This window comes from Crocodylus siamensis, chromosome 1, assembly GCF_052110815.1.
Source record: "Crocodylus siamensis isolate JL-2025a chromosome 1, ASM5211081v1, whole genome shotgun sequence".
Lineage (NCBI taxonomy): Eukaryota > Metazoa > Chordata > Crocodylia > Crocodylidae > Crocodylus > Crocodylus siamensis.
Genome location: NC_143395.1, coordinates 173,884,818 through 173,898,301, shown reverse-complemented (window position 1 = coordinate 173,898,301; position 13,484 = coordinate 173,884,818). Strand labels below are relative to the sequence as shown.

The window sequence follows — 13,484 nt, the reverse complement described above, 5'->3', positions numbered from 1 at the left end:
AAGGGGCTTCTTTTGTACAATTATCGGCTAGATGAGGCCAACCAGGATTGCCAGTGACATTATAAGTGGGAGAATAAGGAGAAAAATTGGAAACATTGAATTGGGTGTAATTCAAGGCTATCTCTTCTTGACAAATATCTGACCAGTTACTAGGAATGGCTCGCCATGGGAGCCCTGCAGCGTGATAAGGGATTTGGGAACATATCCAACAGTTAGATAGGTTAAACTCACGGGCAAAAGTAACCTTCAGTGCTTTGTAGGTGTTTGTAACAAGGTTTGCTGGGTCCCCTCCCCACCCTGCATGTAAGGAGAATGTAGTAAAAGGTAACAGGAAAAGAAAGCCTACAGTAAAAAAGAAAAACGTTACAGTAGTTTTGAAACTTAAACTGGAATTCATACTGTTAATTTTAAACTTTTCCCCTTTTAAACAGCAACTTTAGTCCAAGGTAATTGGTAGGCTGGACGGTCCACTGTTCCGCGGGTGGAGTAGGCACCGGTTTTAGACGGGAGTGATGAATCCAGTTCTTTTGTCCGTCGACCTTTGCTGCTGTGTGGGAAACTAGTAGGACAGTGTGAGGTCCTTTCCACTTCTCTTGGAGGGGCTCATCCTTCTAGGTACGAACGAGCACAGAATCCCCTGGCTGTAACGAGTGGACTGGAGCATCCAGCGGAAGAGGCTGCAAGTCTTTAGTGTACCTATGGAGAGAAGAAAGAACAGCAGATAGAGAGCACATATACTGTGACAAAATATTACATCCTATTTCCCACTCCCCTGCTAGAGTGGGCCATCGCAGAGAGGCGTCCTGGCAGATCTTTGATAGATGACGCTTGAGGGTCTGATTTGTATGTTCTACTACACCACTAGCCTGTGGTTGCCATGGAGTATGGAGTTTCCAGGGGATCTGTAAGGCATCTGAGATGTTTTGGATGATCTCTGAAGTGAAATGTGTTCCATTGTCAGATTCCATCCACTGGGGAAGTCCGAAGCGGGGAATAACTTCCCGGACGAATTTTAGAGCGACAGTCTTGGCTGTACAATTGCGACACGGAAAGGCTTCAGGCCATCCGCTGAATCGATCTGCTATAACGAGGAGATACTTGAACCCTTGAGTTCGGGGGAACTCAGTAAAATCTATTTGCCAAACTAGTCCTGGGCCTGGGGTAGGTTCCAAAGTGGCTGGAGGTGCTGAGAGACCAGGTCGAGGGTTATTCTTTTGACAAATTGAACAGCTGGCCTGTATCTGGGAGGCCAGAGGTCAAAGCCCAGAGGTTAGAAAATATTTGTTCATTAACTGAGTGAGAGCTTCTCTTCCGGCGTGAGTAGTTTGATGTAGCTGTTGCAGCACCAGCCGGGTCAGGCTCTTTGGTAGGAGGATCTTCCCATCAGTGGAGCAGAGCCATCCCTCCTTTTCTTGGAGACCAAGCTTATCAGCTAGTTCTTTTTCTTCATACGAGTACTGGGGATCCGGGAGCTCCGCCACTGATGGAATGAGGGCATGCATATGGGTGTCAGCAGGTCTCGGCGTCCTCAGGGTGGCAGCATTTTTAGCTTCTCTGTCCACCCGGGTGTTACCCCTGGCTATGTCTTGATCCTCTTTCTGATGCACCTTACAGTGCATTACTGTCACTGCTGAGGGAAGTTGAACAGCTTCCAGGAGTCGGAGAATTTGGGGTCCATACTTCACTGGGGAGCCTTGGGCTGTCAGCAGTCCCCTTTGTTTCCATAGGCCAGCATGGGCATGCAGTACTCCAAAAGCATACCTAGAGTCGGTATAGATGTTGACCCATTTCCCTTTTGACAGTTCTAGCGCCCGGGTCAGGGCCACCAGTTCAGCAAGTTGAGCAGATGTTCCGGCGGGCAAACCCTTGGCCTCAGCAACATCATAGAGGGTCATAACAGCATAACCTGCCCTCCTTTGCCCTTCTACAAAAATGCTACTGTCATCAGTGTACCACTCACAATCAGCATTCAGAAGTGGCTGATCGTGTAGGTCTGGACGGCTGGAATACTGTGCATCTATGATGTCTAAACAATTATGCTCTTGTTCTTCCGTTTAAGGAGGAGAGTAGCCGGGTTGAGGGAGGGGCAGATTTGCAGAGTCACTTCAGGGTTCTCCAACAGCTTAGCTTGGTACCGAGCCACCCGAGCCTGGGTGAGCCAGAGACCCCCCTTCACGTCTAGCAGAGCCTGGACCATATGAGGGGTATACACCTGCATGACTCCTCCCAGCGTTAACTTTTCAGCTTCCTCAAGTACTAGGGCAGTTGCCGCAACTGCTCGTAAATACGCTGGCCATCCCCTGGCAACTGGATCAAGCTGTTTGGAGAAATAAGCAACGGGATGTTTCCACGCCCCCAACAATTGAGTAAGCATTCCCAGAGCCATCCCTTTTCATTCATGCACGTACAATTGGAAAGGTTTAGAAAGGTCCAGTAAACCCAGGGCGGGGGCTTCCATTAGTTTCCTTTTTAGTATTTTAAATGCCTTGTTGGCTTCTGGAGTCCAATAAAAGGGGTCATGGTCTGCCCCTTTTACACAGTCATATAGTGGTTTTGCCCATAGTCCAAATTCAGGGATCCATATTCTGCAAAAACCTGCCATGCCGAGAAACGCCCTGAGCCACTTATGGTTGCTTGGGGTGGGAACCTGACATATAGCCTCCTTTCATTCACTTGAAAGCTGGCGCTCCCCCTGTCTTATGTGAAATCCCAGGTATCGTACTTCGGGGAGAGCAATTTGAGCTTTATTTCGAGCCACCTGATATCCTCGAAGTCCAATAAAGTTCAGGAGGCTTACAGTGGTGTTAAGGCAAGAGATTAAATCTACAGCAGCAATTAATAAATCATCCACATATTGTAACAAGAGGACTTCACGCTCATTATTCCACTCCTCCAAGTCTTTAGCTAAGGACTGGCTGAAAAGGGTGGGAGAGTTCTTAAATCCCTGGGCTAATACTGTCCAACAAAGTTGTTTCTTAACCCTTTTTCTGTTCTTCTATTCAAAAGAGAATATCTCCTGAGAGGGGGTGTCAACTGGAATCGTAAAGAAAGCGTCTTTCAAATCAAGAACTGAGAAATGAGTATACTGACCCCCTATGGAAGCCAGCAAGGTATACGGGTTTGGGATGAGGGGATGAATAGTTTTAACCCGTTCGTTAACTGCTCTTAGGTCTTGCACCAGTCGATATGTGCCATCGGGCTTTAGTACAGGCAAGATAGGAGTGTTCCAGGCTGATTGACACTCTCGCACTATGCCGTACTTTAGGAAACGGTCTACAGTCTCCTGCAGTCCCTCTCTGGCTTCCTTTTTGATTGGGTACTGCTTGATTCCTACCGGAGCTTTTCCCAGCAGTAGTTGGATATTAATGGGGGCTTGATGTGTAGCCTTTCCGGGGACCCCCCTTGCCCACACCAAAGGGTATACCTGGTCTTCCCACTGGTTCCACTCCGGGGGAGCGTTCATAGCCGAGGGTTCAATCGCGAGGGTCATTATCCATGCATTTTCAGGGGGCAATGTGACGGTTATTTCAAGGCTGCAAGTGAACTCCAACTAGCTTCAAGCATCAAGGACAACAAAAAGTCCTTTTTCAAATATGTGGGGAGCTGGAGGAAAAGCAAGGGCAACGTTGGACCCCTGCTAAACCAGATGGGGCAACTGACAACTGACACCCAGGAAAAAGCCAACCTAGTAAATAGGTATTTTGCGTCAGTCTTTCATCAGTCCCATGGGACGCCCATGCCTGCTATGGGACAGGGAGATCCGGGTGATGGGGATCCCCTACCCTCCATAAATGCTGACCTCATGAAGGAACATCTTGAGAAGCTGGATACCTTCCAGTCAGCTGGCCCTGACAATCTGCACCCCAGGGTACTCAAGGAGCTGGCAAGCGTCATAGCCCAGCCCCTGGCACGGATCTTTGAAAACTCCTGGCGCTCTGGTGTAGTGCCTGAAGACTGGAAGAAGGCCAATGTGGTGCCGATCTTCAAGAAAGGGAGGAGAGTGGATCCGGCTAATTACAGGCCCATTAGCCTGACTTCTATCCTGGGGAAGATCTTAGAAAAGTTTATTAAGGAGGCCATCCTTGATGGACTGGCCCAGGCTAACATCCTAAGGTATAGCCAGCACAGGTTTGTTGCGGGTAGGTCTTGTTTGACCAATCTCATTTCCTTCTATGACCAGGTGACCTATCACCTGGACGAGGGAGAAGAGATTGATGTCATATATCTTGACTTCAAAAAAGCTTTTGATCCGGTATCCCATGATCACCTCTTGGCCAAACTGGCCAGTTGTGGCCTTGGCTCCACCACGATCTGCTGGCTGGGAAATTGGCTCCGTGGTCGGACCCAGAGGGTTGTAATTGATGGTAGTCACTCATTGTGGTGCCCTGTGACCAGTGGGGTCCCTCAAGGCTCTGTCCTTGGACCCATACTGTTCAACATTTTCATTAATGATGTGGACATTGGAGTCAGGAGTGGACTGGCCAAGTTCGCCGATGACACCAAACTTTGGGGCAAAGCATCCACGCCAGAAGATAGGCGGGTGATCCAGGCTGACCTGGACAAGCTCAGCAAATGGGCAGATGAGAATCTGATGGTGTTTAACACCGAAAAATGCAAGGTTCTCCACCTTGGGAGGAAAAACCTGCAGCTTCCTTATAGGCTCGGCAGTGCTACGTTGGATAGCACTACAGAAGAAAGAGACTTGGGGGTCATCATTGACCACAAGATGGACACGAGCCTGCAATGCGATGCTGCGGCTAGTAAAGCGACCAAAACGCTGGCTTGCATCCATAGGTGCTTCTCGAGTAAATCCCGGGACGTCATTCTCCCCTTGTACTCGGCCTTGGTGAGGCCGCAGCTGGAGTACTGCGTCCAGTTTTGGGCTCCACAATTCAAAAAGGATGTGGAGAAGCTTGAGAGAGTCCAGAGGAGAGCCACGTGCATGATCAGAGGCCAGGAAAACAGATCTTACGATGATAGGCTGAGAGACATGGGACTCTTTAGCCTGGAAAAGCTCAGGCTCAGGGGTGATCTGATGGCCACCTATAAGTTTATCAAGGGTGACCACCAGGATCTGGGGGAACGTTTGTGCACCAGAGTGCCCCAAGGGATGACTAGGTCCAATGGTCACAAACTCCTGCAAGACTGTTTCAGGCTGGACATAAGGAAGAATTTCTTTACTGTCCGAGCCCCCAAGGTCTGGAACAGTCTGCCAGCGGAGGTGGTTCAAGCACCTACATTGAATACCTTCAAGAGTAAATTGGATGCTTATCTTGCTGGGAGCCTATGACCCCAGCTGACTTCCTGCCCTTTGGGCAGGGGGCTGGACTCGATGATCTCCCGAGGTCCCTTCCAGCCCTGATGTCTATGAAATCTATGAAATCCTGGGTAAAATGCAGTGATGCACCTAATCGACAAAGCAGGTCTCGTCTTAGCAGGGGTGTTGGGCAATCTGGAAGGTAGACCAATTTGTGAGAAAGAGCCTGGTCTCCCAGAGCACATTCTGCAGGAGCATATACTGGGCACTGAGTCTTTTTTCCCGTGGCACTTACCACGGTGAGAGAGTCCGCTATGGGAAGTTGAAGAGGTTGATTTACAGCAGTCCGTGCCACCCCAGAGTCTACCAAAAAATCAATTTCTGAATTCCCCACCCGCATTTTTACTCGGGGTTCCGGGGGTGGGGTGGTCCGTTTCCCCTGACACCCCTACTCCTGTCCTTCTGCTGCCATCATTGGAGTACAGTCTCTCCCTTTCTCTGGACATTCATTCTTCCAGTGTCCCTCTTGCCGGCATAAGGCACACTGGTTCCGTCCCAGGAGTCTTTCTTGTGGGCCAGGACACCCACGCCCATGACCCCTTATACCTCTGCCTCTCCCACCTTCTTGTGGCCTTTCTCTGACTCCAGCCTGTACTGCTGCTACTAGCATTCTAACTTGTCTCTTTTCCTCTTCTTCCTTTCTGAGCATATACGCCCTGTTTGCAGTCTCCAGGATTTGTGCTACAGACATACCCATTAAGTCTTCCTTTTTTTGTAATTTCCGCTTTGTATCGGGCTGCGCGGCTGGTAAAAATACCTTTTATAATTCGTCTCCATCGCCTGGTCATCAGGGTTTGCATTGGTATTTTGCCGAATGGCATCCCGGATGTGCTGTAAGAACTCAACTGGGCTTTCCTTCGGCTCCTGTACTATTTCGTATGGCTTTGCCCAATTATTATGTCGGACAGCCAAGTGCCTGAGCCCATGCATAAGCAGTTCTTTGTAAGAGGTAAGACGGATATGATCCACAGGGTTGTTAGGGTCCCATCTAGGGTCTGCTAGGGGAACCACATCTGCCAGACCAGGAACATTGACGGGATCCCTTTCATGCCTCTGCTGTGCTTCCTCCCTTGCTTTGGAAATAACTTGATTCTGCTCTACTTCAGATAATAAAGTTCACATAAGGATATTACAATTGTCCCAATCAGGCTTGTGACTAGCTAAACACCCCTCAAAGACAGAGATAAACTTACTCAGGTTAGTTGAAAATTCTCCAGCCTGTGCCTTAAAAGCCACCAGGTCCACCGTATTAAAAGGTACATGGGTGTATACTTGCATGGTCTGGGCTGCACGCCCATCTACCCCAGGCCGGGCTATTACAGTTTCAGTAAGTAAAGGATAAAATCCCACTGAGGGAGGAATCTCTGGAACCGGGCATCTGATCTTTATATGGTGGAGGTGTTAAAGCCGAAGGGGACACTGACTCTGGCATTACAGTGGTTGGGGGGGAATGCTGAGACTCAACACTAACAACTACCGATCCTGTCGGAGTCAAATTACACTTCTGCAAAATATCTGTCTTATTTCGTAAAGCCATAAACAATTGCGCATACAAATGTTCATTCCACTTACCCGTCCGCTGACAAAACAGGAGTAATTGGAGGATTGTATTATAGTTAATTGACCCTTCCGGAGGCCACCTTTCCTGATCCTCCAGTTGATATTGAGGCCATTCCACTGTACAGAACCTTTTAAGATTATTTTTAATCATTAGATCTGACTTAAACAGTTTCTAATTAGTCAGAATGCATTCTAAGGGTGTACACCGTGCCCTGCCAACCGTACTCTGTCCCTGCCCCATACTCCAGGGAGACACTGGGCATCCCCAGGTCTTAACGGGCGATTCTCAGACTGCTGAGCTTATCCTACCTTGTCCGAGGGACCAGTTCCACACCGTCGCCCACAATCGCTTCTCCACTATTTGAGCATGTTGCACCATTGTGCCCTCTGGGGTCGATCAAACCACGTCTCTGCCGAGGCGCCCGATGAAACCACCGGTGTGTGCTGGGCGTCGGTTGTTGCCGCAAGTCGTCGACCCCAGGAGGGATCCAGGCAAGGCGAAATGTTAGCCTCGAGCCCCACGTTGGGCACCAAAAACTGTTGCCGGCACAAGGTGCCCGAGGGAGGCAACAATTGGATTCGTTGCCCAGTGTGCGTCGTGCCAATAAACACACTAGGGGGAGAAGTAGACAGAGTTTATTTGAGCTCAAGTAGAAGGCGCAGGGAGACTGTATGGTCTCAAATCCTGCGCCCCTAGCCCTGCAACAGTGTATATTTATACCCTGGTCACTTTCTGCAGTATTTTTCCACTAGCTGGCTCCCACCCACCCGCTTTCCCTCCTCCCTTCTGTCTCTGAGCGGTGCCCTTGCATTCCACAGATAACAGTTTTTAGGGAGTTTCAGCTTGCTTGTTACTCATCCTGTTTTCCAGTATTACAGGAGGTTACAAAAAGTTCAAAGAAAGGGTTACAAAGGTTCGGGGGGGGTGGGGGCCTGGCTCGCCTGGGCCTAGAGCAGAGGGGCTTCATCGACACTCATGGTCTTCCATCCCTCTGAGTTACCTAGGGTTATGCCCAGTGACACCAACACAAGGCTTGGAATTGGGTGCACTGGTCAGGTGGAGCCATGAGCTGTGCTTGGGTCAAGAGGGAAAAAAAGCACGTCATCCCTGGTGGCAAGGTCTCTAAAGAGCAGAGCAGGTGTCTCTGCCCACCAAGAAGGGGACATGGGCAGGCCTAGGCTAATGCCATTATCCATCCCTGCCACAAAACCCAGCCCCTGCTCTACTGAGCACTGATGCTGTGAACACTCCTCTGTCATACTCATGATGTGGTCTGGCTCAAGACATCATAGCTACCTTAAAAAAGGAGAAGCTGTGCACATGTTCCTCTCTCAGACACCTTGTATGGTATGACCCAAAGGGGTTGCAGCCTCTCCAAAATTAAAAAACAAACAAACCCAAAATATCAGGCACACCTGATAGGGCCCTCCACCCAGCAAGAAGAGTACAGAGGCAGCACTCTGTTTCCCCTGCCATCCCCAAAACTAAGCTGCTGAGCACAAAGGTCAGATTTTTACATGTAAGGCTGGAGGGGCCCCAGCTACCCCAAAATTTAAAAAAAAAATGCATCTTGCATCGCTGAATGGGTTACTAAATTACAGCATTTTAAGGCCACTTTACTTCTATCTGTAGAGGGCTCTATGGGTGGAGATGTAAGATGAGTCTTAACACTCAAAGCCTAATGCTGATTTTTCATGAAGAGTCACTAGGTCTTTGTGATAGTAGAAGCTGCTATGAATGATAGAGATTCCTAGTTCTGTAGTAGGCTAATTCTTGCAGGGAGAGAGAAGAACATTTCCCTTTGCTGTGTGTGGGCCATTGAGATCAATAAATAAGCAGTAATGTATTTGGAGGCAGCACCGTCTAGGGGCCTGGGAGTGAGAGAGGTGGATCTATTCCTTGCTCTGCTACTGACCTGCTGTGTGGCCTTCTCATTTAATATTCCTCTCAATTTCCCAGTTGGTAAAATGAAGAGAACAATACATAGCTTTGGGTAAAAAGTGCTATTTAGAACTTAGTATTATTATGACTTGTGAACAAATCACTGATGATCTTACTGTACAGCTTGTGGATCAGACATTTCCCTGGAATCTACTCCCTACCTTTGCCTGCTGCCTCTCACCAACCAATTAGTGGCTTGAACTTCAAACTCCCACCAGCAAGTACGGGAAGTACTTAGGAAGGGAATAAAGCACTGAAGTGTTGGGCTGTGCAAGACCAAGGAAGAAGAGAAGGGGTTACACCGGCCACACATTTTCTACAAGCCCTTATCAAGGAATATAAAAAAAAATATTGTGAAACTCCACTACATGTGTAAGTCCAGGTTTTTTTTGCTGTTGTCCTTTTTTTTAGCCACAGGAAATAACTAATTTTAGCTCATTTCAAATTCTAGAGTTTTTATTTGTAAGTTGTTTTTTTACATTATATTGTCCAGATCTGTTACTCACCTAGAGACAGAGAGCATTATATTCAAAGCATTTTTGCAGCTTATGTTTTCCTGTGAATCAGGAGAGAAGATCTTTTTCACTGAAACTGTACCTGGGAGTTACATTGGACTAAAATATTTTAGAAAATAATACTGAAGTTTTAACCAATAAAGGCTGAAATATAGAGCTTGAAATACAAATAAGGAAAACTGTACAGTTTAATTCCATATACAATGTACACAAATAAGTAATTTTACAGGTAAGTGATAGGTTCTATAGACAAGATTTTACTAAGACACTATTCTACTGAATCAACTCCTTTGTTCAATTCTGATTCTTGTCTTCGGGTTCAAATTATATGAAGAGAGATTAAATATGTTAAGCTACTTTGAGCAGTAGAGTTGTAAGTGTTAGTAAGAAGAATTAGTTTAGGAAGTGAGATGTGACTGAAACAGATTGGTTGGTTGGAGTCAATAGCTGAGTTCATTTTAAAACTAGAACTGTAATATCTGCTTTCTTTTTAAGTTCTGAAGTGTCCTGGATGTTAGCAAGAAGGTCGCTTTGCAGTGATGCTCCATCCAAAGATGGCATTATCTGCAAGATAACATTTGGAAACAGTTATGAAAAGAAATGCTATTTATTACAGGAAGAACAATAATAGCACTTACAATCAGATTGCTCTGTGTTCTCAACTACCTTATACTTGCAAAAGTTAACTGTTTGGACTGAGCAGTTCAGTGGTTGGTCTGTGCTTGAGATAGTGTTTGGGTTTTTTGTTTGTTTGTTTGTTTTTTTCTGGAAGCACTCAGCCAAAATAGTTGACCAGAAACATAATTGAGTATATGAATATTAACTTTTCTTGCTCTGTTTTTAATCATCCCTAGTATTTCTGTGGTTTAGCAGAAATGTAGCCCAGAGATTAGAGATCATTTTTGCTGTCTTCCTCAAAATTCACTGGACTGTAGCTAAGTTGAAAGCCTTGAAGGAAAAAAATTGTTGCTCATGTAGCAAAGTGTGTTCAGCTGTTAAACCTTTGAACATCCCGATAGTATTGGAAAGACTCCCAGGACCAGCTGAGTCTTCTGTATTGTTCTGAAGCAGTCTCTCACAATTGAACATTGATGGAACATGGACCACATAGATTCTTATCCTTTCTTGCCCTCCCCCCTCAAATTGCCTATTGCTTTGGGGAAGGTGTTCTAAGCTGGGAGTCAGGGAATTGACTTTAATTTTTACCTTGTCTTTCTTTGGCCCATGTATTACATACAAATAAGAAGTGCCTGAATGCTGAGCAGTTGTGAAAACAGGAACTATTAAGCAACTTAGAGTAAATGTTGTTACCATTCCACTGAGCTGGCAGTAGTCACTAGGGGCACTTGTACATGTGATGCCATTACCATGTACACGTGATGAAAATGTCACTTTGTGTGGCTTAATGGTGTCATGCTGTACACATGCAAGAGTTTTTGGGGTTTTAAATGAGTTTGCATCGTTGCAAACTAAATGACATCCTGATGTAGTTTAGTTTGTAACACTGCAAATTGCAATGATGTAGCTGTCAGCTGGTCCCCCACCTGCAGGAGAGATGGGCAGGCTCTGCAGAAAAAAAGAATTGGGTCCCTCACCACTTCTGCCTTCAGCAGGCTCCTGCAGCTGGCAGGATGCCTGGGGCCACCCAGGAATGGTCTGGCTTGCCCGTGGTGCATGAGAAGCTGGAAGCCTGAGCAGGCAAGCCCCTGGGGAGCCCCAGCTATCCTGCCAGCCACAGAAGCCTGGTGAAGGCAGAAACAGCAGAGGGACTGATCCTTTTTTGGCGGAGCCTGCCCTCCTCTCCTGTGGCCAGAGGGTAAGCTGCCAGCAGGCCTGAGCTGTGGAGGGGCACCAGTCCTTTTGTCTGCAGTAGTGGTGCCCCCCGGGGTCAGCTGGGTGAGCTGCTAGCAGCCCATTTGGACAGTCCCAAGGGACACTGCCACCACAGAGCGAAGAACTGTGGCCCTCTGCAGCTCAGGGGCCCCTTGACCTGCCAGCAACTTGCCCCCACTCCCACCGCAGGCAGGCTCTAGCTCAGACCAAAAACATTTTTAAAAAGGACCACGCCCCTCACCATAACATGACGGAAAAATTGAAATGATGGGTTTCAATTAAAAACCTGCTGTTTCAATTTAGGGAGCATAGAATAAAAGCCTGAGGACTAAATCCCTGTCACATGTACAAGTGCCCTAGGATAGATGCAGTAAATTCATGCCATAATAGCTGGAGTAGCTGGTGACGGTTTTCCTGTAACATCATATTCCAATGGCCTTGGTGTTAAGTAAGCCAAATTCATCCTTGGTCTTATTTAGTGCCAGGGAAGAATTTGGCCTTGTGTGTGCTTTTGCTTATTTATACATACTTCTTTGTGGGAAGTGCCTTCTCTCTTTGTGGTTAGTTGGGGTGACTTTCATCCAGGAAACCCTGCCACTGTCAGCCCCAAGCTCAGAGTCTTTTTGTCTACAGTTCTCCAGTGAGCTCCGATTACTTTGAGGGAAATGTCTCTTCTGGGGTCTCAGCCAAGCTGAATTACTTTTCCCTTCCACCATACACATGGACTCCCTCATCATGTTCAGTTCAATCAAGCGTTTCTTCTCTGCTTCACCCATTGTATCTTGGGAGGTGTGTGTTTCTCTTAGGCAGAATTCCTGTTAAAAGAAAGCAAAGGCATCCTTGTGCACTGAAGTGCATTCTCCCATAGATAAGGGATACAGCTGTGTGGTTGCTACAGAAGTGAAATTTAAGATGTGTTGCTAACAGCAAACAGGGAACATGAATCTCATCTTGCTTTCCAGGGTGTATATCCCTGAGCTGCAAAGCCAGTGGAGTAACAACAGTATAACACGTATTGGAACCCCTTGTATTTTCTTCAGGTGAAGATTTAAATGCTGCCTTTGTATGGACCTATAAAGATCTCTAGAATTTTAGCAAGAATTATACACACTCATATTCAGGAACTAAACCAAATTTTGTACTAAACCAAGTTTAGATTAAAATCTTTAGATAAAGTTTTTCAGAATAATTGAAGTGATCTGGAAGTCTTAGCCTTAGCCTGTACTTTGTGGTACAGGCATACTAGTGTCTTATACTGACAAAATGTTCAGAATCTGTTTCTTCTTATGCTAAAAAACCTCCACTTCTGCTGGCATGGACTTTTTCAGCCCCCACCTCAAATATTATACAGCTAAAAGCATGGTTAGCTTAGTCAGTGCAACTATATACTAGAAGGGTTTGCTTATCAGAGCTGTATTGATAGAAGTTATTGCAGACTCCATATACATTTCATAGTTTCATAGTTAGTAGGGTCGGAAGGCACCTGAGCAGATCATCAAGTCTGACACCCTGCCATGGCTTTTATGTTCCTGCATAAAAGTTTGTAATATACACCTGACCTAATCACTTTGAGGCTTAGGCTCCTAAGTCACTTAAGCACTTTGGAAAAATTAACCCTGCATCTGTCTTTCTAGATGAAAACCAGACATAAACCTATTATACTGGAGGTTTTGTTTTTCTAGGAACAAATAAAAATTCTAAGGACCTGAATTTGACCCAAGTTATGGTGAAATAGTTAAAAAAAAGTCCTTTATAGAAGTCAGTGGGTTTGGACTAGTGTAAAACAAGTGCAGTTAATTAGCATGTTGGCCAGCATCCTCTTGTATTCTTGATTTTAAAAAAATCACACACACACACACACACACACACACACACACACACACACACACACACACACACACACACACACACTTTGTTATGAATCAGAATTCCTTTGGGTATCCTCCAATAGCCACTAAAAATTTAAGGTGTTGGCAAACATCATTGCAAGACTCATTTCCTAAAGTATTTGGGGAAAACAAACATAGCTCCAGAGAATTAATTTTGGGGCACACTTTTGAAAAATTATTTTAGTGGCAATAACTACCTACATTAAAATAGGATGAGGGCACCAAAGCTTAGATTCCTTACTCTAGTGAAAATTTGAATGAATAAAAGGTGTGGGATAACTTAAGATGTATTGCAAAGAACATGGTTTGTCCTATCAACAAGATATTTTATTATGAGAACTATTTACAAAGCCCACATCCAGTTCAAAAGTATTTGGTGAATGTTTTGTGATCTTTTCAAGAAGACAATTTAATATTTCTACTATCAT

At 46.0% G+C, this 13,484-nt stretch overlaps 1 protein-coding gene across 2 annotated transcripts in view; it reads left to right on the top strand.

Annotated features, from left to right (window-relative positions):
- TATDN3 (TatD DNase domain containing 3) overlaps positions 1 to 13,484 on the top strand; it is a 70,092-nt gene that overhangs the window by 45,616 nt on the left and 10,992 nt on the right. The window lies entirely within an intron of this gene.